Here is a 25,921-nt window from a genome sequence, read left to right as displayed (position 1 = left end):
AAGGCTGCAACAGCTGCAAAACTATTACAATAAGTGTCGTAAACATGATATAAACTAGTCGTTACAGAAAGGCTTTTTCTGCTCACTGTTTGTGCATGTTCAATGTTGTTTTACCAGTATGTTTGTTACTCTGAACTAAATAAAAGACATAATTTCAAAAGAATTTTTTAAATTTATTTATCAAATACACAAAACACAGTCATAAATGAGCAATCTATAGCAGTAATAAATAATAATAGTTATAATAATAATATAATAATAAACAGCTTAGAAACATTGGTCAGGCCTAGTGACTGCAAATGATAAAGGGCTCTGTATACAATCATTACGCTCAGTCATTTGAAATAGTTGGTATCTCTGCTCTATTCCCATTTCTAATGCGAAACGTTTCTCTGCCTCAATTTCTTTTTGCATTCAGTTTAACTTAGCTCTGACCCCTATCTCGTATACATGCACCGCAAAAACTTTATCTTTGCTAACCCCTTTATATCGCCTGTCCTGTCAGTTATATCCTTCACCTGTTTTCCTAAGTGGCAAAATCTGATTCTTTTCTTCCTATTTACCCACGTCTTGTCAAGGAACCACCTATAACTATAGCCTCCTCAAGTTTATCATCCACTTCCTTTTCTGATTTTTTTTTGTTTTCCTTCCCTCCAAATGGCGGCCTGACACGAAACAGGTAGTTTAGGCACTTGACTCGTTATCTGAGGGTCACGGGTTCGAATCCAGGTCACACCAAACATGTTCGCCCTTTCATTCATCGGTGTGTTATAATGTGACGATTAATCTCACTATTGGTTGGTAAAAGAGTAGCCCAAGAGTTGACGTTGGATGGTAATGACTAGCTGCTATCCCTCTAGTCTTACACTGAGATAACCCTCATGAAACTTTCAGCGAAATTCAAAACAAACCAAACTCTCCAAATACAAGTGAGTGGTCTGCTGAAGCTCAAATTTGTTGCTCAATAGAAGAGACTCATTACAATTAAATTTATTACTTTTAGTTCTAATAATGAATCATTAAAACACAATATTTTGAATAAACTAGTTTAAAGATCACGAGAATTTAACACGTTTAATGATTTACCAGCGAGTTGGAATATGCCTAAGCCTAAAGCACGGTTGCTACTGCAGCCTGTGTTTTTTAACTCTTCTCATAAACACATTATCTGGGACTTTGAGAAAATATTATTTTTTTATCTACTGGCGGTATTTCACTGTTATACATGATAACTTGTATAACTATCTCTCCTTATAGGACATTTGCCTCTGGCAAAAAAGGTTCAGAGCAGGTGTACGATACATTAACCCTTATTTTTTGACTGTTAAGAAAGTTGGAATGTCATTACTGAGATAAAAGTTATTATATTAAATTAGAGCCAATTCTAAACGTTAATTGGAAAAAAAAATTTTAAAACCATGAGATACGGTGCATAAAAGTACAATCTACTTTACTCTCTTTCCAAATCTGAAGGTATTGATAAATTTTCTACGGAAATTCTGTGCCATGATTCTTTTCTAAATTTATTTAAATGAAACTTGTTCCTTAGGGACACGTGTGTTCTACTTTGACGTAATTACGCCTTCTAAGGGCCATTTTCTAATACCTTTGCTTACGAAGGCTACAAGAAGCTTTAGTGATTTACAGTAGCTTGTTCACAGCTGCAACCACTGGGCCAGTGTATGGCTTACTTATTTGTATTCTGTATATTATGAATGAAACAGTTAGGGTATGTGTTATTTACAAGGGAACAATTAATATGGTTTTGATAAACATTTCCAAAAGTGTAGGTGGAGGGAACAATAGCAGTTAGGGTGCAGTTGATTGTGTAATAATGCAAAATTAAGCATTGTAATATAATTTTTTATTAATGAAGTTATAAGTAATTGCAACAACACATATAACATTTTAATCTGTATGTGTGTATTGTATCTCTTCATTTGAAAAAGGGTGTGTGTGCAAGAAACCACATTTATTAAAGGGGAGATGTGGATGACAAGACTTCAGGAAGTGCTAGTCTAGATCTTTATTTCTTTGTTATGTCTACACATCTAAATGTTAAATGAGAATCTCTTTTTCATAGAAGTGAAAGGAAAGTGAAATCACAACATAACTAGTTGTAATTTGCTAGAAAAAAGTAGTTTGAAGTTCCTGGATTGGGTCTTCAGTAACATAATTATGAAGTGTCTGTTTCTTTTGCCATGAAAGTGATCAGTTTAAAACAGTTTGCAGGAAGAAACTTGTTTCTATCTATATTTCAGCTTAGAAAACTTCTTTTGTTACAAACAAACTGGATTAACATCCTTGTGCCTACAAACTGATAATTTTGCTTTTTAGTAACAAGTGAAATTTTAATTATAATATTTTTGTCTGTTCATTTGCAGGTTTTTTCTTCTAATAATTGGTTAATATTACATTAAAAATTCATGGAAAACAGTAAAGGCTTTGACACTGAATGATTTTGGTGTTGTAGTCTTCTCACACAATAAAACTTGAGTTTGAAGATATATACGTAAATTAGATGGCCTATATATCAATCAGTCTGTAAAACTTACTAAATTCTGTAGCAATACTGAAAATGAAAGTTAAACATGAAAAACTATTGATCCATGTTTCAGAACTTGTTTTACACTTGACAAATTTACTTTTAGTTGCTTGCATTCATCAGTGGTATGATTCCAGATTATAATATTACTCTTTATCATGCTAATACTTACATTGACTTTTCATGTGAAACAAGCCATTTTATTTTGATCCAACTCTAATTTTTACTTTTAAATATTTGCTAGAACATGTCTTTATAAATAAAAGTTATAGGCAGTGGGCCAGTCATTTGTGTAACTATCTATGGTAAACTTAAAGATTAATGTTATGAAGTATTTTCTTTAGTTAAAACTTGGATATTCTTCACAAGTACAAAATGTAAAACATTGCCTGAGGAAGTATCTCCAGTCTTAATTAGTTACAGCATGCCTGTTTCGCTATGACGTAATTTTTGTGTAACTTTATTGATGTGATAAAGAGATCATCATATCAAAGTAGTGAAATATAAAATTATAGCAGTCTGATGAGCAACGTTACAGTAATTATTCAACCATGAAGTTATAGTAAATCTTTACAGTCATAGTTTACTGTAATGTCTCGCATTTAGATACAGGCTATTTGGATCAAAATTATTGTGTTAGCTTATTTTATTAAATAACTTTGCAATCATTTTGAAAAGAGTCTTTTATATTTTTGCTTACATTTCTTTAGTTTATTAAAACTGTTGAACTTAGCAAACAATTTTGAAAAATATTATACATCAAGCTTATGTTTTAGGAAAGATATAGTTGTTATCCTACTCAGTGTCCTCAAATTCCAAAAAAAGTGTGTGCATAATAAAATGAGATAAGTTTATTTTGTGTAAACATATGTCTTTGTTCTTATTTAAGTAACTAAATATGTCATTGTTTAAGTTCACCAAATTAGAAAAAAATATATTGTTTTTATTATTTCATGTTTCCAGTATTAAATAAAGTATTTAATTAAATACTTTTTATTGTAATAGCTCATTTAAAGTTGACTGAAGTTATCAAATTTAACAAAGTTAAAGATGGTCCTTGAATATACTGAAGCCAAGAGAATGATGTATGTCATCTGTAATTTATAATGTATCATGTAGACATTATGAAATATATACTAATGCATAAAATTCTGTTTAATTAAATAAACACTGAAAATAAGGTAACTAAGATTATCTTCTTGTTGCTTACTGTCACTCAGTTTTCAGTTCAGAAGAATTTCTTCCAGTTGTTAGTTTTGTTCAGATCACAAACAGTACATCAATATTCATAAGGTAACTTTGCTGATTTGAAGATCAGTGGAAGATTCATTTTAAATTTTCAATTAACCCTACCAATGAATTACACTATTTTCTTTGTAGAATGACTAAACATTATAATTTAAAAACACACAGGTTTTGTTTGAATATCTTAAAATCTCATAACATTATCCATTTATACATATGTTTATACTTTTTATAAAATTGACCCTACAGCCGTTTTTGACTGACATTACTTGAGATGCTGTGATGCAGTACACGTGCACTCGTTACTTTATCCAAGAACCTAAAACTCGTCTCTACAAAGTTACCTTTATTGGCTGTATTTGTATGAACTAGTATTTTGTAAAATAGTCACAATTGAGTTATAAGTTATAAAAAGTTCTTAAAGTTAAGTTTTCTTAAAATACAGAACAGTAAATAAAGATGTAGAGTAAACAATAATATTTTCTAGTTTTGAACTTTTTACTCATTTGGGGCTTGACTCAGTACTGAATATCAAGTCTCACAAAATTTTACAGTAGGATGTGAAACAAAATAACAATTATCTTTTAGATTTGGCATGTGTACATTTCAAAATGACAAAAGGTCATAAATTACTATATCAGTAGCTTAGAATTGCACTATAATTTACAAAACTCTAACTTAGCTCTGTTTGAGTCATATTCAGAAGTAAGTGTACATAAGCAAGTGCTTCCAAAAATAGAAAGAGGTAGGTAGGGGCACTGAGACTAATTCAGTAAATGTAGCAAGCAGAAAAGATGGGAGATTCAATTTTCCATATAATAACTTCTCAATATCAGTAATTTGAGTTCCAAACTCATAATAAACTATAGTCTTGGTATTTGGACATCACAAACTCTAATGTGAGCACATCATATAATGCATAAAAACTGATATTTAAAATTTTTTTTCAATATTTACTTTTAAATTAAAAATTTAATTAAATTAATACTAAAATTTGAATTATAATTTCCAATTTAAAACCAAACTCATTTGTTTTGAATTTCGAGCAAAGCTTTATGAGGGCTATCTGTGCCAGACTTCCCTAATTTAGCAATGTAAGACTAGAGGGAAGGCAGTTAGTCATCCCCACCCACCACCAACTCTTGGGCTTCTCTTTTACCAGTGAATGGTGGGATTGACCATCACATTTAACATCATCCACAGTTGAAAGGGCCAGCATGTTTATTGTGATGAGGATTCAATTCTGCAACCCACGGGTTATGAGTTGAGTGCCTTAACCACCAGATTTGAAATTAGTGTTTTGAAGAAAATGTTTAATGAAAAATTTTGTGGTAAGTAAATTTTTTTTATCCAGCTTTCATCACTGAGTCATAGAAATTGAAATGAATGTTATGATATTAAGCCATTCAGTAGACATGTGGTATCAGAATATGTATTTTCACCACCTTAGTTTTAAACTTCCAAAAGGAGTATGTAAAAAATAATATGTATAAAAATATGTGAAAAAGAATATGTATTTTCACCACCTTAGTTTCAAACTTCCAAAAGGAGTATGTAAAAAAAAGTATGCTTTTTTATGTAACCATTTTTAAATAATACAAAATCATAAGTTATTTTATCCATACTACAAAATTACATTGTAATTAATCATTTTTATTAACTGTATCTGGTCTAAAAAAAAGCTTTTGAACATGAGACTACAACAACAACAACAAGTTTACTTGTGAATACACTTTGCAAAGCCTGAGAAATTGTGCAGGAGGAACTGTGAACTTTCGACTGGTTATGCTGATTTCTCCAAGCCAGTTCCCTTGGCTATGGTTTTGCTAGATAGTAGATAGGGATAGTGGGAATCTTCTTAATCCATTCATGCATGTCACTAATCAGATGATGAGACATTTGGCTAATCATTGAAATTAAATTTTCAAGTAACCATGGTTTGTTCTGTTTAGAAAGCACACCAGCTGAGCTAGCACTCAGTTTATTAAACTAAGCCTCAGATTGACCTTAATGTGTGGTATTCAAGTACAGTAATGCTATCACACAGTTATAAGTAGCTGCAAAATACAAATCCATAAACGTTTTTCACAGAATTGTTTCAAACATGAACAATAAGAAATCCAAGCTAATATCATTGTGCAATCACCAAAGTAATCATTACTCAAACATAAAGTCTCCATCCAACTACTGTCTTGTAGGTTTCTTAGGACTACAACAGGCTCAGGGAGAATTGAATAAGATGATGTGTAGATAGAGATGAAATCAATAACTTGAATACATATTCCACACTGTTAATTCTAACTCTGAACCTAGTGCACTGTACTACAGTCCATTTCATTGTAAGGAAGTACTAATTATTGTAATGATTTAAAATAGCCTCACTTTAGGATGACATGACAATAAAAACACAACTACAAGTGTTACCACACAACAGATGCAGCGTATAACGGTTGTCTAAAATAAAAGATCAGTATTAATTTAAGACTTGCATCTGATTTACATAGATACTTTAACTGCATTTAAAAAAGTATGTAACAACAGAAAATGTAACTACTAAATAAAATAAGCAAAAAGATTAAAAAATCTGAAGTGTTAAAATTATGAATCAAAACCAATTTATGAAAAACACTATAAAAAATTTATCATACATCTGGAATGGCTGCTGTAGACCTACTACATGCAGTGAAATATTAAACTACTTATGTACGACCAAACTGCTCCCCAAAAAAATTAACTGTGATTTTACAGATGGGTAAAAAATACATAGTAATGTTTTCAATTATTTATTAATAGAATTAATTATACTAAAAAATAGGTGGTAGAAGTATAGCACCAGTTCACCACAGGTCAATAGCTGTTTTGGCATGTGGCAAGTGGTGACCATGTTGGACACCATGGGTCTGAGGGATTCAGAGCGTGTGAAAAACAGTATTCTTTTCTCTCTTCACATGTCTGGTAGTAATGAATGTGTTTAAGGAAAAAAAATGTAGTGTTACAAGTTGGTAATTTGATTCACCCAAAAACAGCTTACATCAATAAGGGTTTGTATTCAGTTGTAATTATTTCAGTCCCAGCAAATATAGTTGCATAACTCAGAAAGTGTTAAAAATGTGTAACTAAATAATTGTACATTTTGATTTAGAGAGGAGATTTGACAAATTATGAAGAGTAAAATAACAGTATAGAAATATATTATTTTCAAGGAACTTTCAAAGTGTGATCACAGTAATGGTTACAAGGTTTATAGATCAAAATAATACATGGTGTTATTAATATTGTGAGGATTAAAACCATACATTTACTAAAATGTATTAATTTCTGCATATAATCTTAGCAGAACTGTTGTATTAAATATTCAAAAGTAACATCAAATTATGAGGATGTTGTGAATGTAACAACTACACACACTTCCAAAAGGTTATTAATATAACTTGGAGGAATGGTGCTTACTTGTGTGAATATAATGCACCATTTATTTTTTATCATTATTTTAGAGTAGAAATCATATAAGTAAAGAGTAATTGTGGACAATTTTCTAACTGCTGTATAATAAACTTACAAGAAAAGTATACAGTTCTATCACCTTACAAAAATATAAGACTAGAAACATGTATGAATCCATTACTTTTTAAAAGGTACAATAATTTTATAAGTAGCATGTGGTAATATGTTCACGTACTAGTACATTACAAATTCTAATGATACTTTTATTGTTTCAGTGGTTCAGAAACTATCTACACAGCCATAGTAACTGCTACTGGGTCTTAAGTTGCAATTAAAGAGATCAATGTAAACCAGCAACCAAGAAAAGAGCTTATCTTCACTGAACTTTTAGTAGTGGACAAAAATAAACATCCAAACCATCGTCAACTATTTGGATAGCTATCTTGTTGGTGATGAACTTTGGGTTAGTGTTGTTAATGTTACATTTTAGTTAATTTTTTATTTGTAATCTTACCTGTTATGGAGTGTACACTAACATATTGTCTTTATTTAATTAAGTGGTCAATTTCAAGCAATTTTACAAGTTTAAGAATATTTTTATATATCACTCTCACAGATTTGCTTTGTTTAAATTGTAGTTGTAAGTAATAGGTGACAGTTTTAGTGTGGGAGGTTGCAGTCACATTTGGTTCTGACACAATGACTTTTTTAATTTATTCCATATATAAATAACTTTAAAATAACTTTATATATTTCTATTCTAAGTTTCTACCAGTATATTATCTCTAACCAGCACTCTTTAGTTTTTATTATGCTTGATTCATCTTCGTTGTATGTTTCACACAAAGTGTTATATACATGGTTATTGAAATTATTTTATTCAAGAAAGGTTGAGTTTGTTAAATTATTTGCAGCTTATACAGTACTCTCAAATGTAGCGTTATTTACAAAACTGTAAACATTGTTTAGTGTGTAATACAATAAATATTAAATTATTAAATTTTCAGTCTCTTACACAAAATACAATCCAATGTAATCTTTTATAACTGTTGGGAATCAGATTACAGCATTAGTTACCAATATATAAAAAGAGTGTACTTCAAAAAAACGAAAAACATCTTTTTAGGTAGAAAAATAAAAGTTAGAAATTGAAGAAGTAACTAAAAAGTAGAAAAGTGGTCTTTGCTAATTCACGTGCAGATAGCCCTTGTGTAGCTTTGCACGAAATTTCAAAAACAAAGCTAATTCACACTTTCTTAACACTTGAAATTGAGTTTGTAATATTTTTTATGAACCACAGATCTTTCTAGATAATAAAAATCTTACACTTAAATAATGTTAAGCGACTGTTGTTACCTCAGTTCCCACTTCATGAACAATTGTTTGAAAAACTTTTCTTTTTTTATTAGATATATGGTTACTTACAATATTCTTAAAAGAGGAAAATAAATTATTTTGTCTCATTATTATGTATAATTTTATTAAATAATAAAATGTAAGTGAAATTTTAAACTTTGTTTAAACTTTAGGTAATAATGGAATATTTAGTAGTTGGCTCTATGACTGATGTTCTTGCCCAAACCTGTGTTTATGAAAATGAAATAGCAGCAGTTTGTAAAGAAGTATGTTATATTGATTGTTATTAGTAACTATTAAGAGGTTTTATTTGTAGAAGAGATCTTCTTACCAAACCTCTGATTACTTCCATAAACTTTTATTTCTCTAGTCATGACAAAAATTTTAAATAACATTAGAGATAGTAATAATGAATTTACATCCAAAATTGGTGAGGTTATCATATTGTAAACTGTCTGTGGTTCCTTCTAGAATTACAGAAAGTTTCATCCCACCAATGCATTTTATGGAGGCACATCTTCAACAAGTGTACTAAAAATCAAATAAAACTTGTACCTTTGATATTAAATATGTAGCACATTTTTAATATTCTATCATACAACTTATTAATTTGAAAAAGAGTAACATTAAGAAAGAACTGATTGTTCAAATGATATACATACCATATAAACTTTTATTCTAAAGTAGGTTCAGAATATACACAATAACAGTAGCAGAGGTGGACTGGACTCCTTTTGAGGAGCCATGCCACTTCATTATGAGTTGAGACCCATACCATCTTACCAGCACTGAGTCATACATAACCTGTACACTTCATACAAGGGGACCCATGTCCCTTGGGACAATGGCTATTCTACCTCTATCACATAGAATATATTAACCTAATAACCTGAGCATAGCTGGGTACTTTTGTTTATATAACAGCATTTAATACATGGAAAATCTAGTGTGTTTTGGAAATGGTGCTTTCCTGCAATGGCCTTAGTTATGTTGCCTAGCAACAAAAGCATAGCCTAATATTATACTGTAAATATAAAATGAAACATATAAATAACAAAAGTAGAAACTATTTATTGGTATCTTAATTTAAAGCCTGCACTGATTAAAGAACATTTTTTATTAAAATCACTGGTGACATAACACCAAATACCTTAATTTAGAAATGATTAAGTTTAAAATTACCCAGGGGTAGTTACTCAAGGTTGTTGGTGTCAACCTACAATGCCCACACTTTACTCATGGCCTGCTTTATTTTGGATGTTGTTGTTAGTAAGAACATTTACCTCTTAGCAGCAAATGGTAGAACTTATATATCACCCTAATAACCCCATCAAAGTATTGAATACAATAAGTGCACTGAATTAACATTACACTAATATCTTAAGATATTTGCCTTTGAAATAAATTCATATTTCATTTATATTCTAATAGTTTTTACACTTTAACAACATAATTCATTGAGATATTAGAAGTGATAACATTTTACTTGGAAAAAGATTGCACCATAAAACAAGGTATGTTTTCAGACATATAACGTCTTCATGAACATAAGCATTTCTATGTATCTTAGGTTGTTTGTAACAGTTTCCTCTTAGGGTACATGTTGTGACGATGTGAAACAACACATGATATCAGTGATTTACTTGATTATTTATTTATTTCTAAGAAAATATATCCATGTTTTTGTTTTATTTATCTTAACTAATTGGTGTTACATTTTATGTTTTTAATTCTATTTTGTGCCTGTTTATTTCTTCATTTTTACTTCAATATCAATATTGAAAAATAGTATTGAAAAAGAATTCCTGACCAAAAATAGACTTTTTCCGGATGTATAAAACACTGAGTATTTTTAAATCTTAATTTGATTTTTTCTGTAAACTTACAACATGAAATACATCCAACTATGTAACACAGCTACTTATTGTACTATTAATCAATAGGACTATAACTTGACATGAAAGACAAGTTTTATGTATACATATTAACAATAGTACAATTTATGTCAAATGAACTACTAGCCCACTTTGTTGTAAGAAATCATCATAGTTTATTTTCTAATTTCATTCATAAAAGTTTATAAATGTACAATCCACTTGAGGAATTCAGAGGTAAATAAGTTACAAAAAGGAAATAATTTCACTTTCAGACTGTATTTTTAAGTGTTGGCGTTAGGTAATTGTAAAACAAATTATATATTTAGTTGTATTTGACATTTTTAACACCAGCAACTTCAGAAAATACTTTATTACAAACTATTTGTTCTAGAACAAAGCAAGAAACATATACATAAATAGCAGATTACTATCAACTTTTTGTATGCTGACAAGTTTATTTGTGCATTTGGATGAATAAATATTTCTATTTTACAGTCAAAATTTGCAATAGGAGCAGAAGAAATCTAAATTAGAGTTAATTTCGTAAGGCTAACCAGCAGTTATTTACAAGTTATTTCTGTTTTCTTTTTCTCTCACATGATAACTTTATTGCCTGGTTGGCACTTGTCATTGGTTGGTTCCAGAATTAATAAAAAGGAAAGAGTATGGACCAGAGGTTAACATCTGGTTCCTTGGTATTTCATCAGGAAAATTCTGACATGGTAAGTGTAGGTAACCAGTACTTACAGCCAAGGAATAAGAGTTGATTGAAGTTTAGTTTTCTCCTTATTTGGGTATCTTGTTTTTCTCTTTGGTAAATTGTAATATAAAAATTTGATTTAACAAATCTCAAAGAGACTTCCAGTGGATAAACTTAGTCTTTCACTAATAATTTCAAGATCTTTTAATAACTTGGGTGTATTAATGCTTTGCTTTAGTTAAACACAAATATTTCTCTCATAAAGTTTAATAATAAAAATTATCATTGTTTCATGAAACCAAAATTCTTAAAAGCTACATTTTTGTATTTTAAAATACAATTGTCTGCTTTGTCCAAAATGTCTTCACCAACCACAGGTAATAGATATAATAAAGACAAAAACAAGAATGTTCACATAATTGAAACAAGTAGATGTAATGAAGGTAATAATGAACAGTGGAATGATGACAGCAACACTGAATATTTAACAAGACTATATACAATTACAAACAGTTAATTATTGAATCTTGTGGAGTGTATGATATAATAATCTTTAAAATTCATAAAGTATAGTGTTTTCTGCCACAGTATCACTACCATCTTGTTAAACCCCTATAAATAAATAGTAACATGTTAGGTAATTCACTCATGGTGTTCTGCTACTGTAAAGTTATATTTTTTGGAGATATTTAGACAGTATTAGGGAGTATTATCCAAAGATTTGTACATTTCGATGTCATGGGTGTCAAGTGACATGAGTCAGTAATAGTGCATGAAGCAGATAGTATTTTTGTGTTTTGTAAGTAAGGTATATTCTATCTCTGTAATGCTAGTGTCATTAACAGTATTGGTTATAATTTTTAATATATATAATTGTTTTCATTATATATACATGTATATTTTTATTATCAGAATTATTTTGTGTTGTTAAGTTATGTTATTGATTAAGTCATCAAGTCACACTTCTTTTTCAGGTACTTGATTTAATATTAACAAATGGGAAACCAAACACTATAAATAAAGATAACCTGTCTACAGGTTTTCAAGACTTCCTGGACAGGTGTCTAGAAGTGGACATAAATAAACACTACATTGCATTTGAACTATTATTAAAGATGTATAAATTACTGTTATTTTACTCAGATATTTTGGTTTACTCTGAACCTATTATCCTGACAACATACACCAAAAGCAGTACCAGTATGTTTAGTTACATTTAGGCCCATTCTACAGTACTGTGCAAAAGTGTTAGGACAAAGTCAAAAAGCAGATTTCAGGCAACTTTCAAAGAACAGTTGAAGATAAATCACAGATAAAATATCAATATTTTATTATTATTCACATTTAGTGCAACAGAAATATAGTGAGAGTTTAACAAACAGTGAATATTTGTTGTGTCCCCCCTTTTGCTTTAATAACTATGGAAAGTCTTTCGGGCTTTGTTACAAGATGTTTAATCACAGTGTCCTTTGGGAGTTTAGTCAAAATGTCTCTGATACACTCCCATATAGTTTCATTAGAAGTAGGTTTTGATTTTTCAAGTTTTTGATCTATCAAAACCCAAATCTGCTCATTTAAGTTGAGATGGAGGCTCTTAGGGAACCATTGTATTATTTTGAATAACTCCAGCTGCTTATTTCTCAGCTAAGTAATTTCTGCATACATTGGATGAGTGTTTGGGGTCATTATCCTCTTGGTAGTAGAACTGCGTCTGCCATGATGGATCAGTATTTAGTGGTCCATTATTCCACCTATTTTGCAAAAATTTCCTGTCATTTCTGCAGAAAAATGTCCCAAACCATCCACTGCCTCTCTCATGCTTTATCACAGGTGCTGTGCATTGACATAATAATCTTTCATCTTTCTTCTACTGGATGTACAATGTACACTTTGAATAAACTATTTCAAACTTTGACTTATCCATCCATATTACTTCTTTCCAATTATCAGCAGTCCAGTTTCCCGTCAATATTTGGAGAACAAAGTAAAGGTTTTTTAACTGTTACATGATCAAATATTCTATTATCATTGACTCATCTTGATACTGTATATCTGGACAATTTTCTTTCATTTTGTACATGGTCGTTTATCTCATGCTTGAAACCAGTGTTCCTTCTGTCCAGAAGGTTGCATAAACAAAGGTACTTAATGCCAGCATCATTGAATCTAGGTGTTCTGTTTCTTCCCTTCTTATTTTAAAATTTATCTGTATTGTTTTCATTATTTGTGGTGTAGTTGACAGTATTTGGGGAAAATGTCAAGTCTACAGCAATTAGATGAAGAGTCCAACAAGCATCACATAAAGCTTTTATGCAAAGTCTCTGATCTACTGACAATTCTTTCCTCTTTTGAGTTGTGGAATGATAACGTCATATGTGTATTATTTCTGTTTTTATCAAGATTTATTTGTGGATTGCCATTAAATTTATTCCTTCTAGCATATACTTGTTCAATACGCTAGCTTCTTTCTACATAGTTAAAACATTGTGTGTAGTACCATGACATTTATTTCAGGCCCTAAATTTTATCACTATATTCATTCACACAGAACCATTGTAACATGTCCAAGGTACAAGTGTAGGGAATTCTAAAATCTGAGTGTTCTCACCCCAGCTTGTTTAATTGTTAAAAAGTGATCAGAGAATCACTACCATGGTGTTGAAATTTACAATCAGTAATAACATGGAAGAATTAGCCCATAAAATGGAAAGAATGACAAAATATTCTTTTTCCCTTACACTTTCACACAGTACTGTATGAAGAGACTAATTAAACAAACTGTATGTGATGTACAGGGTGTTCGGAAAGTCACTGTGCAGTTTTGTAATCATATGTCTATTCAGTCTATTTCAAGCCAGCAACTAATAGCGATGTTTAGAAACAAAATAAGAAGGATCCAAGCCTGTATTGATGCCAACAGGTGTCACTTTCAACATTGTTTATAATTGTCATTCATATTTACCTCCTGCATTCTATATTGAAACATGTCTGTTAATAAATGTATAAGTGCACAGTGAATTTCCAAACACCATGTATAATAAGCACTTTTGTTAAATGTTTCTTTTATTATTTAACACAGCATCCATTCATTGAAGTAGCTGACCAGTGAAAGCAATACAGTTCACTACAGTGATAACTAAATACACATTAATAGCTCAAAAACCAAATATCCCAATATACATGTTGAAATATATTGGCCATGAAGACTGGCATCATTTTAGGACAAGAAAATTAACAGATTGTATTTCTTAGATTTCTCCAAGAGCAGTAGTATATTGGGTGCTACGACTTCCTATTATTCAGCTTCTTCGATTTTGAAAATAATATCCATTTCTCCTCCATATAAGAATGTTGTTACGAATTAGGAATAAATAAAACTCTTGCTTAGATCAAATTATTATTTTATTTGCCACAATGAACATTTTTTTATTATGTGTTTTGATAAAAATAAAAAAATGAATAAATGAGAGGAAAGTTGATGTCAAAGAGATATGCATTCAGATTCATCCTGATATTTTTGTGAAATCTACATCATTTAGTGTCAAAACTATGTGTTAATATATTACATATTGCAATTTCAACTCGCAGTCTGTGAGTTGTGTGTTGAATCCTTGTCCAAACAAACATGCTTGTTTTTTCAGCTAGGTAGTCATTATGATATTATAATCAACCCTACTTTTCTTCAATAAAAAGTAACCCAAAAGTTGACAGTGGGTACTGATGACTAGCTGCATTTTCTTTAGTCTTTCATAGCTTATTTTGGGATGGTTAACACAGATAGCTTTTGTGTGGCTAAATGAAAAATTTCAAATAAACAAACAGACTTAGATATGTTTATTTTAAGTCAGTTTCCTAATCTGAGGCTAAACAAATTCCTTTAAAGTGTTGCTTCTGAAATTGCTGGGAATTCCTCATACAGATGCTTGAAACAGTCATCATCTTTGTTTAAGATCATTACAAACTGATCTATCAAGCCCAGATTTATATGAAATGAAGGTAATAGGACATTCTTTGTGTCAACCAGACTTTCACATTCAATGTTTTCAATTCTGGTATCTGTCTGACTTTGCGTGGCCATTACTTCTTATCCAGCACTGATTTTGTGTCATTTATCCCATTTCACACACAAAATGTGAAAACTTTATCTGACTGGGTGTTTAATACAACAACATTCAAAAGACTTTCAAGTTTCAACAAAATAGCCAGCCATGTTCTTTGTATTAGACCTTATTAATTTTGAATAGAAGAATTTTGAGAGTTTTGTATGTTTACTTCAAGTGAATTGATTGATTAATAGGAACAGATACATATATGTTAATGTTTTGAAGGACAACACATTTTGGACCTGTATTGAAGGTATCAGTGAACAATATCCACTCTTCATTCACAGGCTGCAACTTGTAGTACTTATTATTAATTCATCAATATTGTTTCAATAAAGCAGTGAACATTCTTGCTAAATGTATAGAATCAATTGTTTCTCTTGATTTCTAGAAGCTTTGGTTTAGAGTTATTTGGCATTATGGCCATTTTCAGAAAGTAACATAAGACAAGTTTTAAAAAACTTGCAGCAAAATTTTAATAATTATAACTCACCAGGATGAATAATGAGTAGTTCAAACAGCACAGCATTAGACACCTGAAGTTGGCCTTTCCAGTTCTGTTTTTGAGCTATTGGATGTAATGGCCATTTTTTAATTTCAAATTGAACTACATGGACTTTGATTCTGAAAAGAGAATTACATTAAAAAACATGTAATGAATAAATTAAAAACTTAAATGGCATTAAAAAGATTAATGGCCTTTAGAAAACTAAAAATATTTGTAGTGTTATTGATAAACCATGGGACAAAACATATTTAAATTGGTGCTGTCGTTGAAAGTCATATCCTTCTATTCCTATGTATATGGATGGTTTGAAATCAGGTGACTCTGTGGGTTCTGCCATGGTTTGTTGTGGCTCAGTAGTTGCACACAGAATCCCCTCAACATTTTCTGTGTTCACTGCTGAACTGTACGCCATTTCTCTTGTCCTGGAGTACATGCTTTTCTCCAATGATTTAAAGAAAGACCACATTTGGGGACTGTAATAAGCCATGGTGAGATGGGCTGACCAGTGAATACTGCTATTTTATCCAAAAACAGACCCAATGTTTTTTGTAGCTCTCCAACCATTGTAGCACTAGCATGTTTTGACTCAGTTGAATGGTCTAAATACATATATATGGATTTGAAATTTTTTATTCATCAGAACTTCAAGCGCTCTATAGAGATGAGGAGCCCATCTTGTTCCTAGGATGTTCACAGGATTTAATTTTTTTCTTCTAGAGCATCACTGACACTTTTTTAATTCCCTGCTTGCTTTGGCACTCAAATGATACTGTTTGTAAAGTCCTAACAGAAGGTATTTTATGTTTGATAAAAACTTTTAATTCCTTCACAGCATCCAACAGTCCCCTTTCAAATAATTGGGCCACACACTACACCCCAACTAACCATGGCATCCCATCTCTAGTAAGAAGTGCAATTAGTCCATTTTCTGCTCCATTATTGATGGAAACACCATCAGTACCTATAGTGGTTGCCTTTCTTTTGCAGTTCTTCTCACCAACTGCCTCAAATGCTTTTTAAATTGCTGTTTTTAATCCTGTGGCAGTATCATTGATTTATTGTGATATAAGTGACTCATTGTTAATACAGAGCGTAAGGTTGAGTTTTATTCTAACTGGTGGCATGTTCTTACAGTTTCACACCAAGTATACAGTAAGGAATTATTTTACCGTGAATAAGATGCTATTACTGCTTCATAAAGAGTCCACATATGTCAGTTATTGTAACATGTGATATGTCCTTACTTCTATAAAATTATTTGCTAGTTGATCCTACTTGGTTGATTTCTGATTTCAATCTGTAAATGAACAAGCTCCTTCTCATAAAGAGACTTCATTATTGGGTCTTATTAAAATTTTTGTGTTTTGAATGAGTCGTATATCACATTATTTCAAGGCATGTTCAAATACACTCGTTATAATAGGGAATATAAAACTCGTATGGTATTTTATACTAGTGAACAATTTTAATTTAGTAAGTGCAAAATAGCCTTGTTGATAACAGGAATAAACAAGTTTATAATCTGAATTTGGTGAATTTAAATGAGGAATATTTACCTTAAATTTTAAAAAATGTAAGCAACAATTAGGTTTAGGAACACCTTAATTATACTCGAAGTACGTTTTTAATAAACACAGAATATTTACCTACTTATGACGAAGTAAAAACAACAGGATATTTCGTATACATGGTTTGTTTCGCTTTTTTAAATAGCCACGAAACATTCTATCAATAAAGAACTTGAAAAACTATTTTTTATAGAAGAATTCTTAGATGTTATTTAACCTTTTCATGTAAAACTTTATAAATGCTGGACATTCTATATACACGATGGAACAAAATTTTAACCAATTTTAAAATTAGATTAAAATTTCCAAGTTTAAAAAGCAACGCAGTATTTTTTCAATAATATGTACTTCACTTTGGAAGTGGCTTTTATTGTTATTAACAAAGGGTGTCAACTGTGAAAGTTTGTGATCTTGCTGGTGTTCCACCCTAGAAATTTATATTTCTATGTCTATTATTCAAGTATTCAAAACAAGAAAAGCTTGATCAGAGTAATTAAATATGGTAATCGTGTCGTCCTTTGAACGATAGTTTTATAATAACTGTTTTTCTTGATACAAAAATAAACAGGTCAAAGAGGGTGCTAACGTAGAAATCTAGTGACTCCATCATTCTGACAATAAAGGTTTGCCATGCAGTACATTATGAAATTCCGTGGTAGGAAGGTTTATTAACTTGAAAAAAAAAAAAAAATGGAGATGATCACATTAACACAGTTGTTATAAATCAAATCAATATTTAACTGTATAATTAATTCTAATAGTATATTTGTGTAAGGTGATTCAACATCTAAGGTGACTCAACGAGGAGCCGCCCCATAGTAGCATAGCGGATTGTCTGCGTACTTACAATGCTGGAAAGCAGGTTTCGATAGTCGTGGTTGGCAGAATACATATAGCTCATTGTGAAGCTTTGTGCTAAGTTCAAAACAAGTCACCATATTAACGATATTTTAGGCGAAATGTTTATTTATAAAAGTAAATTAAAATTTTTAGTTGTGTTGGATATATATATAGGTGCTGACATCGTTTGGAAATCATTATAAATAAAGCGAGTCTTACGGGAAGAACCGACTGAGACAGCTAAATTATTCAAACTACTAAAATAGACTCATGTTAATAGTTTATCTTGAAAGTGGCGCTGTCATGACAGTTATGTTTTTTTTTGTGTTGAGTAACAGTGAAAGTGAAACCTTTATTATATTTATGAATTTTCTCGGGATTGAACTTTGTCCAAGTGACATCAAACCAGTTCTGTCAACATTTTGCATGCTATAAGATACTTAAAACAATTGAAAGAACATAACTTCAGTTGTTTTTGTTTCTTCTTTCGATTGTTAGTTTCCTGGGCCCGGCATGGCCAAGCGTGTTAAGGCGTGCGACTCGTAATCTGAGGGTCGCGGTTCGCATCCCCTTCGCGCCAAACATGCCCTTTCAGCCGTGGGGGCGATATAATGTGACGGTCAATCCCACTATTCGTTGGTAAAAGAGTAGCCCAAGAGTTGGCGGTGGGTGGTGATGACTAGCTTTCTTCCCTCTAGTCTTACACTGCTAAATTAGGGACGGCTAGCACAGATAACCCTCGAGTAGCTTTGTGCGAAATTCAAAAAAACAACAAACAAACAAAACTTTGTGATTTTAGAAAACAACAAAAAAATAATATTCAAATATTCATGATCTAATATTCAAATATCGTTTTTTATTAAGAGTATTTTCTTTTCTTAGTTTTAACAAGTACATTTCTATTTTGGGTTCCTTAAAATTAATAAGATAATGATTTAACTTTGTAAACTTAATAGAATCACATAAAGAGTCGTCAGTTTTTCGTAAATATTCCTCTAGTTAAGGTATCGTTTCTTTTATCATATTTCAAACAATAAGACTTAGATTCGTCAGAGATGTAAATTCCTCTGAACTTAAATTTAGATACCTTTTATATCCGCAACTGTAATTATTGAAAGAAGTTAGCACCATAAAACTAAATTAAGTTTTATCATTATTAAATGATTGCCCAGAATTGGACCATATTGGTTGATTTGACAATGAATACAAAGTTGAGCAACTCGTACTAAATAACATTCAAAATCATAAAATAAATCGCAGGTTCGAATCTCCATCCCACAAGACATGCTAATTCTTTCAGCTGTGTGAGCGATATAATGTGACGGTCAATCCCACTATTCGTTGGAAAAAGAATAGCCCAAGAGTTGGCGATGGGTGGTGATGACTAGATGCCTTCCCTCTAGTTTTCACTACGAAATTAGGGACGCCAAGCACAGATTTGATCGAAATTCAAAACAAACCAAAGAAAACTTGCAGTATTGGTTTATTGCAACATTAGTGACATATTGTTACTCATTTATTAGAGCGTACGGTTGTTATTTGACGTAACATCAGGAGCAGGCTGTTACTGCTTCATCCAGAAAGTGAAGTTGAAATTTATTGTAATCTCACTAACAAGTTTTGGGTGCGTCATACATATATAACATTATTAACATGCTGTTACTGCTTCATAAATAACGTGCAGTTGTAATTTATTGCAACATTAATGACAAACTCTTAATACTTTATATATAGTGTTCAGTTGTGAGTTGTAGCAACATGAACCATATATTGTTACTGTTTCATACATATGTAATATTAGTTACACTTTATTGCTTTTCCATACTGACTATACAACTGTAAGTTATTGTATCATTAATAGCAGACTTTCACAACTTTATACACAGTGTATAGATTTGAGTTATATCACTGGTGACGTGTTACTGCTTTATACATACGTATCATTAATTCACTAGTTTTTGTTTATTTAAGCTTAAACTGAACACTGGGGCTGGAGAGAGAGTTTTCCAAAGAAACTTCCACACATGACAAAAAAGCTTAAAAATGGAGTAAAGAACTGGTGATAAGGACGTACTGACAAAATAATATATTACTTTCAAGTAAGGCCAAGATCTTAGTAAAGTTTAAAGAATCAACAGTGAAATAACTTATTTCAAATTAAATTAGTCGCAATTCACACGATATTTAATTTCTTTAATAAGTAGATACTATGAGAGAAGAAATAACACATTAATTTAAGCTATACTGGTGAAATATCCAGGAGGCAAACATTACCAAACAAGATGTAAGTTATATGTCTAAATTTTATTTTATATATTACATAAATCCAAAACTATTCTTATATCTGATATGAATTATGCTAGGAACTAAGTGAAATCATAAAATAATAGAACTCCTTTCTTTTGGGTATAAGTTTACATTATTCAATTCTTAAAGATTTTTTACGTTTCCTAATATGCTCTGATACTGAATTTTTTTTAATCTATGGTCTTAAACAAACTTTCAATAGAGAATAGTTTACATCTGTCTTGCTCATGACATTTCCTTTCAAGTCACCGTGAACATGAAAGATAGCCTAACAGGTATTACATGTTTCAAATTGGAGGAATGATAAGGTCTGGAGCTATCTCAACTTCTCTTATTAAGGGTCTGTTTTCAGAGTATCTTTCTTGACTGGAGGCACTTGATGGGATGCAACGTACTTCATCACTGCTTATTCCATTTCATACTTCCATCGCTATATGTATCTGGTCGTAGAGTCTCTTCAAACTACTATTATACTTGTTATCTGATAACAGGGTGAAGCACAACCCACCTGAAAAAAAAGAATATTATTCACGGTAGTTGGTCTTCGGTATAGGTCATTTGTAGTATTACAAGTGAATTAATTATTATATTGCTTAATTAAGCGAAATGCATTTCGTTGTACATCTGTCACATAGGCCAGGAACGAGAGATCTATCTCTAGCCTTTGAAACGACGTCCATTTCTTCCTACAGACAACTCATTAAGTTTCATACTGCAGTTACGAGTCAGAATTGACATACTGTGGCCACTTTCTTTTATTGTGAATAATTATTTGTCTTGTCAAAGTTGGTGTTGGAGCAACTGTGGCATACGCTTTGGAAACGGTTCAATATCCTATTAGCGACATGTTAGTACATTTATAGCTAATTCATAATAACCTGCTGTGATTTGTTAGCTTCTGTTCATTAAATGACTGTCCATCTGAAAAAAACAAAAACAATACCACCATCCAAAAAACTTCTTTAAAGCCTAGCTCATTAATAATTTGGAGCACTTAGTACTTTGTGATTTACATGAAAAGGACAAGCTGAACGACCAGTCATTTGTAGTTCACGTACGTAACTATCCATCAAGTGCTTGGTTTGCTTAACAATGAAATTAAAATGTACTAGCATTATTTTATAACAAGGGTTTTGCCCTATTATATCTGGAATATTTCGAATTCCATTTTTACTTTAATTGTTTTTCTCATTGTATATTTCTCTTTTTATAATAATAATAGGAAACGTACCTGATGAGATAAACAATTTTGATATGAAATAAGTTATCAATTCTGCTATTTCTTGATTGTATACTTTATAGTTTGTAATTTTAACACCCCGCTATATAATTCACACCAATTTATTTTTCTTTAATATAACAGCATTTTTAAGTCTAACGATTTACAACACTAAAATTAAGGGTTCGATTTCCTGTGGTGAACACTGCAGATAGCCTATTATGGCTTTGTTATTAAAAAATAAATACACTTGTCAGAAAGAATACGAATTATATTGTTTATGACTTAATAAACTGGGGAAAGGGCCATTCTATATTTTGAGTTTAAATGTCTTGTTTAGTGAATATTAAGCTCTTAATAATTTTGCAGAGCTTTCGAAACAGTATGAAAAGTTTTACTTTTTGTTTTTTATTAAGCATTTTACATTGTCATTACAGTATTTTTATAATTAAATTCAATGATCAGAACTGATTAGATTCTCCAGTGGCTCAGCTGAAAACTTATGATGATAAAAAGTGGGTCTCGATATCCGTGGCGAGCACAGAACATGTTTATTGTATAGCTTTGTGATTAAATCCCAAACAAACTGAACTGGTTAACATTAGAAAGCTTGCACTCATAAAAATGAAATCCCCCACCCCAGTAGCACAGTAGTATGTCTGTATACTTATAACGCTAGAATCCGGCTTTCGATACCCGTGGTGGCCAGTGCACGGATATCCCATTGTGTGCTTTTTGTTTAACTTCAAGAAAACAAAAATGAAATATTGAAAACTAACATATTTTTTAAATCTACCATACTCATTTCTTACGTCAATTCTCATTGTCTGTACATTTGAATCTGAGGTAACTCTTATTTTTCCTCTCAGTGACACAGCGACATGACTTTGGACTTACAACGTTAAAATCGGGTTTCGATACCTATGGTGGACAAAGTACAGATAATCTGTTGCATAACTTTGAAATCAACTCCAAACAAATACAAAAAAAATATTAAATATTAGTCAAACATTATGAAGATTGCACGTTACATATTTCTTAAATATTTGATGAATTTCTTTCAAGATTTATGTAACTAATTCCGACTCCAAAATTTCATTACCCAAATTTGAATTCTTAATTATATCACTATAAATAACTTGCAACTGCTCATCAAATTATGAACTTTATTTCTAAGCGATGCTGTTTGTGAATTACTAATTCACAGGTAGCTTTTTAATGGATTATTTTATAAATACAAGGACTCCACTAAAATATTTCTAGTTGTCGGGTTGGTCTTTATCGACAAACGTAAATAACGTCTACTAACTTCCTTTTTCAAATTTTAGTGGTTATAAAGTACTTTTTAAACGATTCGTGAAATTCTACAATTTACTGAAAAAAGAAATATTGTTTGTTTTTTAATTTCTCGCAAAGCAACACGAGGGCTATCTGCGCTAGCCGTCCCTAATTTAGCAGTGTATGATTAGAGGAAAGGCAGCTAGTCATTACTCCCTACCGCCGCCTCTTGGGCTACTCTTTTAGAAACGAATAGTGGGATTGACCTGACGTTATAACGCCCCAACGACTAAAAGGGTCGAGCATCTTTGGTGGGACGGAGATTTTAACCCGTGATCTTCGAATAAGAAGTCGAGTACCTTAATCACCTGGCCATGCAAGGCAATGAAATATGTTGACTGATGTCGGAAAATTGATAACAACAGAGAGTTCATACAGCTTTTTTTGTTTCTTTTTATTTTGAGATTGACCAAATATTGAGCAGCCACAGTGTCAATTGAAATGGTATTTGTAATTCGAATGTTGGAAGTTATTTCGATTACATTATTAACATACGTGCATTGTTCGGGTATTCTTACAGACATATGTGCTCCCCAGTAGCACAGAGGTATGTCTCCGGACTTATACTGCTAGAAACCAGGTTTAGATACCCGTAGTGGGCAGAACATAGATAGCCCTTTGTGTAGCTTTGTGCATAACAAACAATAAACATATGAATTTTACGCGCATCATATTAATTTGTAGCTAAGATTATCTCTAGTGAATACAGCATTTTATAATGTAAACTCATAATTTAGATCAAATGTATGTAATGGCTTTATGTTTATTTTCAGAATTTTCGCATAGAGCTACTCCTAATTTTGAAATGTTAGATCAGAAAGAAGATAGCTAGAAAACACAACCCACTGCCAACGCTAGGATATTTGTTTTTTGTTTGAAATTAAGCACAAACTACACAATTTGGGTATTTGTGCTCTGCCAACCACGAGTATCGAAACCTAATTTCGAGCGTTGTAAATCCGCAGACATACCGCTAGCCACTGGGAGGTACAAACGCTTGGATAACTTATATTTGAAGAAACAGTGAGGTTTAACTGTCACTCTTATAACATATTTACGGTCCCAAAATGCATTTCGCATTATTTTTTCGTTGCGGCAAGGAGACGTAAATCAGAACCATAGATATTCATAATTAAAGTTATACGTGAGGCGTCCGCCTACCAGACGCCTCGAGCTATTATAACAACATAAGCGTGTTGCACACTAAGCTGGCTTTAGAAGCTAGTTTGGTTTAATTTGCTTAAAAAACATCAAGATCGTAGTAAATAATCATTCTTCAAGTATTTGTTTATTTTGGAAATTGTTGACGCAGAGATCAGGTTTGATGAGATCTGGCGCCGAAAGTTCGAAAAGTATTTGCTTCCATAATAAAGACATTCATATGAAGCAAGCGGATAAAAAATTGTAATTCAGTTTCTTTCTGACACCGAAGAAATTTGAAACGAATTGCAGCTCAGCTATGTACATGCGCTTAGAGTTGAAATTTGGTGTTCCCTGTTGTAAGAAAACGCGAGGGTGATTTAATGTTATCGTGGTATATCAGTTGAAGGCAATAAATCTGTCAGCAGTGGCTTCCCTCGTTATTTCTTATGAAAGAAAAACCAATTCACAAGGGAAATTAAAAGGATGACTGCAAGTTCTAATGAACCTCGTTAAATATCGAGTTTGCTGTTCTTGTTGTTCTAAAATCAAACCATCAAAGCATATAAATCTTATACGAATGACGCTACCATGGATGTAGTCATAATTCGCTTCAAAACCCACTTTTCACCATACATAGCGTTATTACAAGTTATAAGTTTTTCGGGTATACTGTGTAATTAGAAAGTACGACATTTATAATCGCTATGCAAGTAAAAAATGAAAAAGAGTCGTTCAAGATTACTTTAAATGTTTTAATAAATGAGATATGTGTAATAAATGAGTTATGTATAATAAATTAAATACGTGTTATTTTTCATGTACATATGCAGTACACTGTGTTCTAAACGGATCCGATCAGTAAACTTTTTTTAAATTAGTGGTATTTATTTTTTCATTTTCTACATGTAACAACTGTTCTAGTTTGGAATGTGTAGTACATTGGGAATGAAATAACACAACAGTATTAAAACATTGTCCATAACCTGACATTGTGTACGTTTTTCTTATAGCAAACCCACATCGCGTCTTCTGCTGCATTCACCGAGGGAAATCGAACCCCTGATTTCAACATCGTATATATGATGATTTATCGCTGTCCCAACGCATCACCAGACAGTGGAGTATATTTAGAATCCACAAGTAACAGAAGTCAATACTTCCAACACTTTTACGTGAGTATGCAATTATCTTGTTTACGTACTATGAACATTAAAGTGAAACTAAACTACTCGTCACTCCATCGATTTTTATTAACAAATCCTCGTTAACTACAAATGTTTATTTTCCACGTTTCTTTTAACTTGCTGGTTTCGGATTGGCCCGGCATGGCCAAGTGTGTTAAGGCGTTCGACTCGTAATCCGAGGGTCGCGGATTCGAATCTCGGTCGTACCAAACATACTCGCCCTTTCAGCCGTGGGGGCGTTATAATGTGACGGTCAATCCCACTATTCGTTCCAAGAGTTGGCGGTGGGTGGTGATGACTAGCTGCTTTCCCTCTTGTCTCACACTGCTAAATTACGGACGGCTGGCGCAGATAGCCCTCGAGTAGCTTTGCGCAAAACTCAAAAATTCAGATTAATTTGGTTTCGAATTAAAAAATAGAGGCATGATGAATTTCGTTTTACATTTGCCCTTTGTCTCCCACAAATCACTGACTAGGAATCTTTTCGATAATTATTATAACTCATCGGACAATGAGAGAAAAATAATTATCGGAAACGCCCCGA

General features: G+C 31.7%; 1 long non-coding RNA gene across 12 annotated transcripts in view; it reads left to right on the top strand.

Annotated features, from left to right (window-relative positions):
* Window positions 1-473: 473 nt before the first annotated feature.
* The window catches only part of LOC143249227 (uncharacterized), a 70,113-nt gene continuing 44,665 nt past the window's right edge, over window positions 474-25,921 (top strand). For 2 of the 12 annotated variants that reach the window (XR_013027650.1, XR_013027651.1), the window contains exons 1-3: window positions 488-5,121; window positions 7,510-7,697; window positions 25,204-25,365. This is a non-coding gene — a long non-coding RNA (uncharacterized LOC143249227). Of the gene's footprint in view, window positions 5,122-7,509; window positions 7,698-20,157; window positions 20,293-24,487; window positions 24,878-25,203; window positions 25,366-25,921 lie in introns of those variants that run through there. The other 10 variants (XR_013027653.1, XR_013027654.1, XR_013027644.1 and 7 more) reach the window with 10 other exon arrangements.

The sequence above is a fragment of the Tachypleus tridentatus genome, chromosome 4, assembly GCF_004210375.1.
Source record: "Tachypleus tridentatus isolate NWPU-2018 chromosome 4, ASM421037v1, whole genome shotgun sequence".
In the NCBI taxonomy this organism is placed as follows: domain Eukaryota; kingdom Metazoa; phylum Arthropoda; class Merostomata; order Xiphosura; family Limulidae; genus Tachypleus; species Tachypleus tridentatus.
This window is presented reverse-complemented; position numbering and strand designations above follow the sequence as displayed.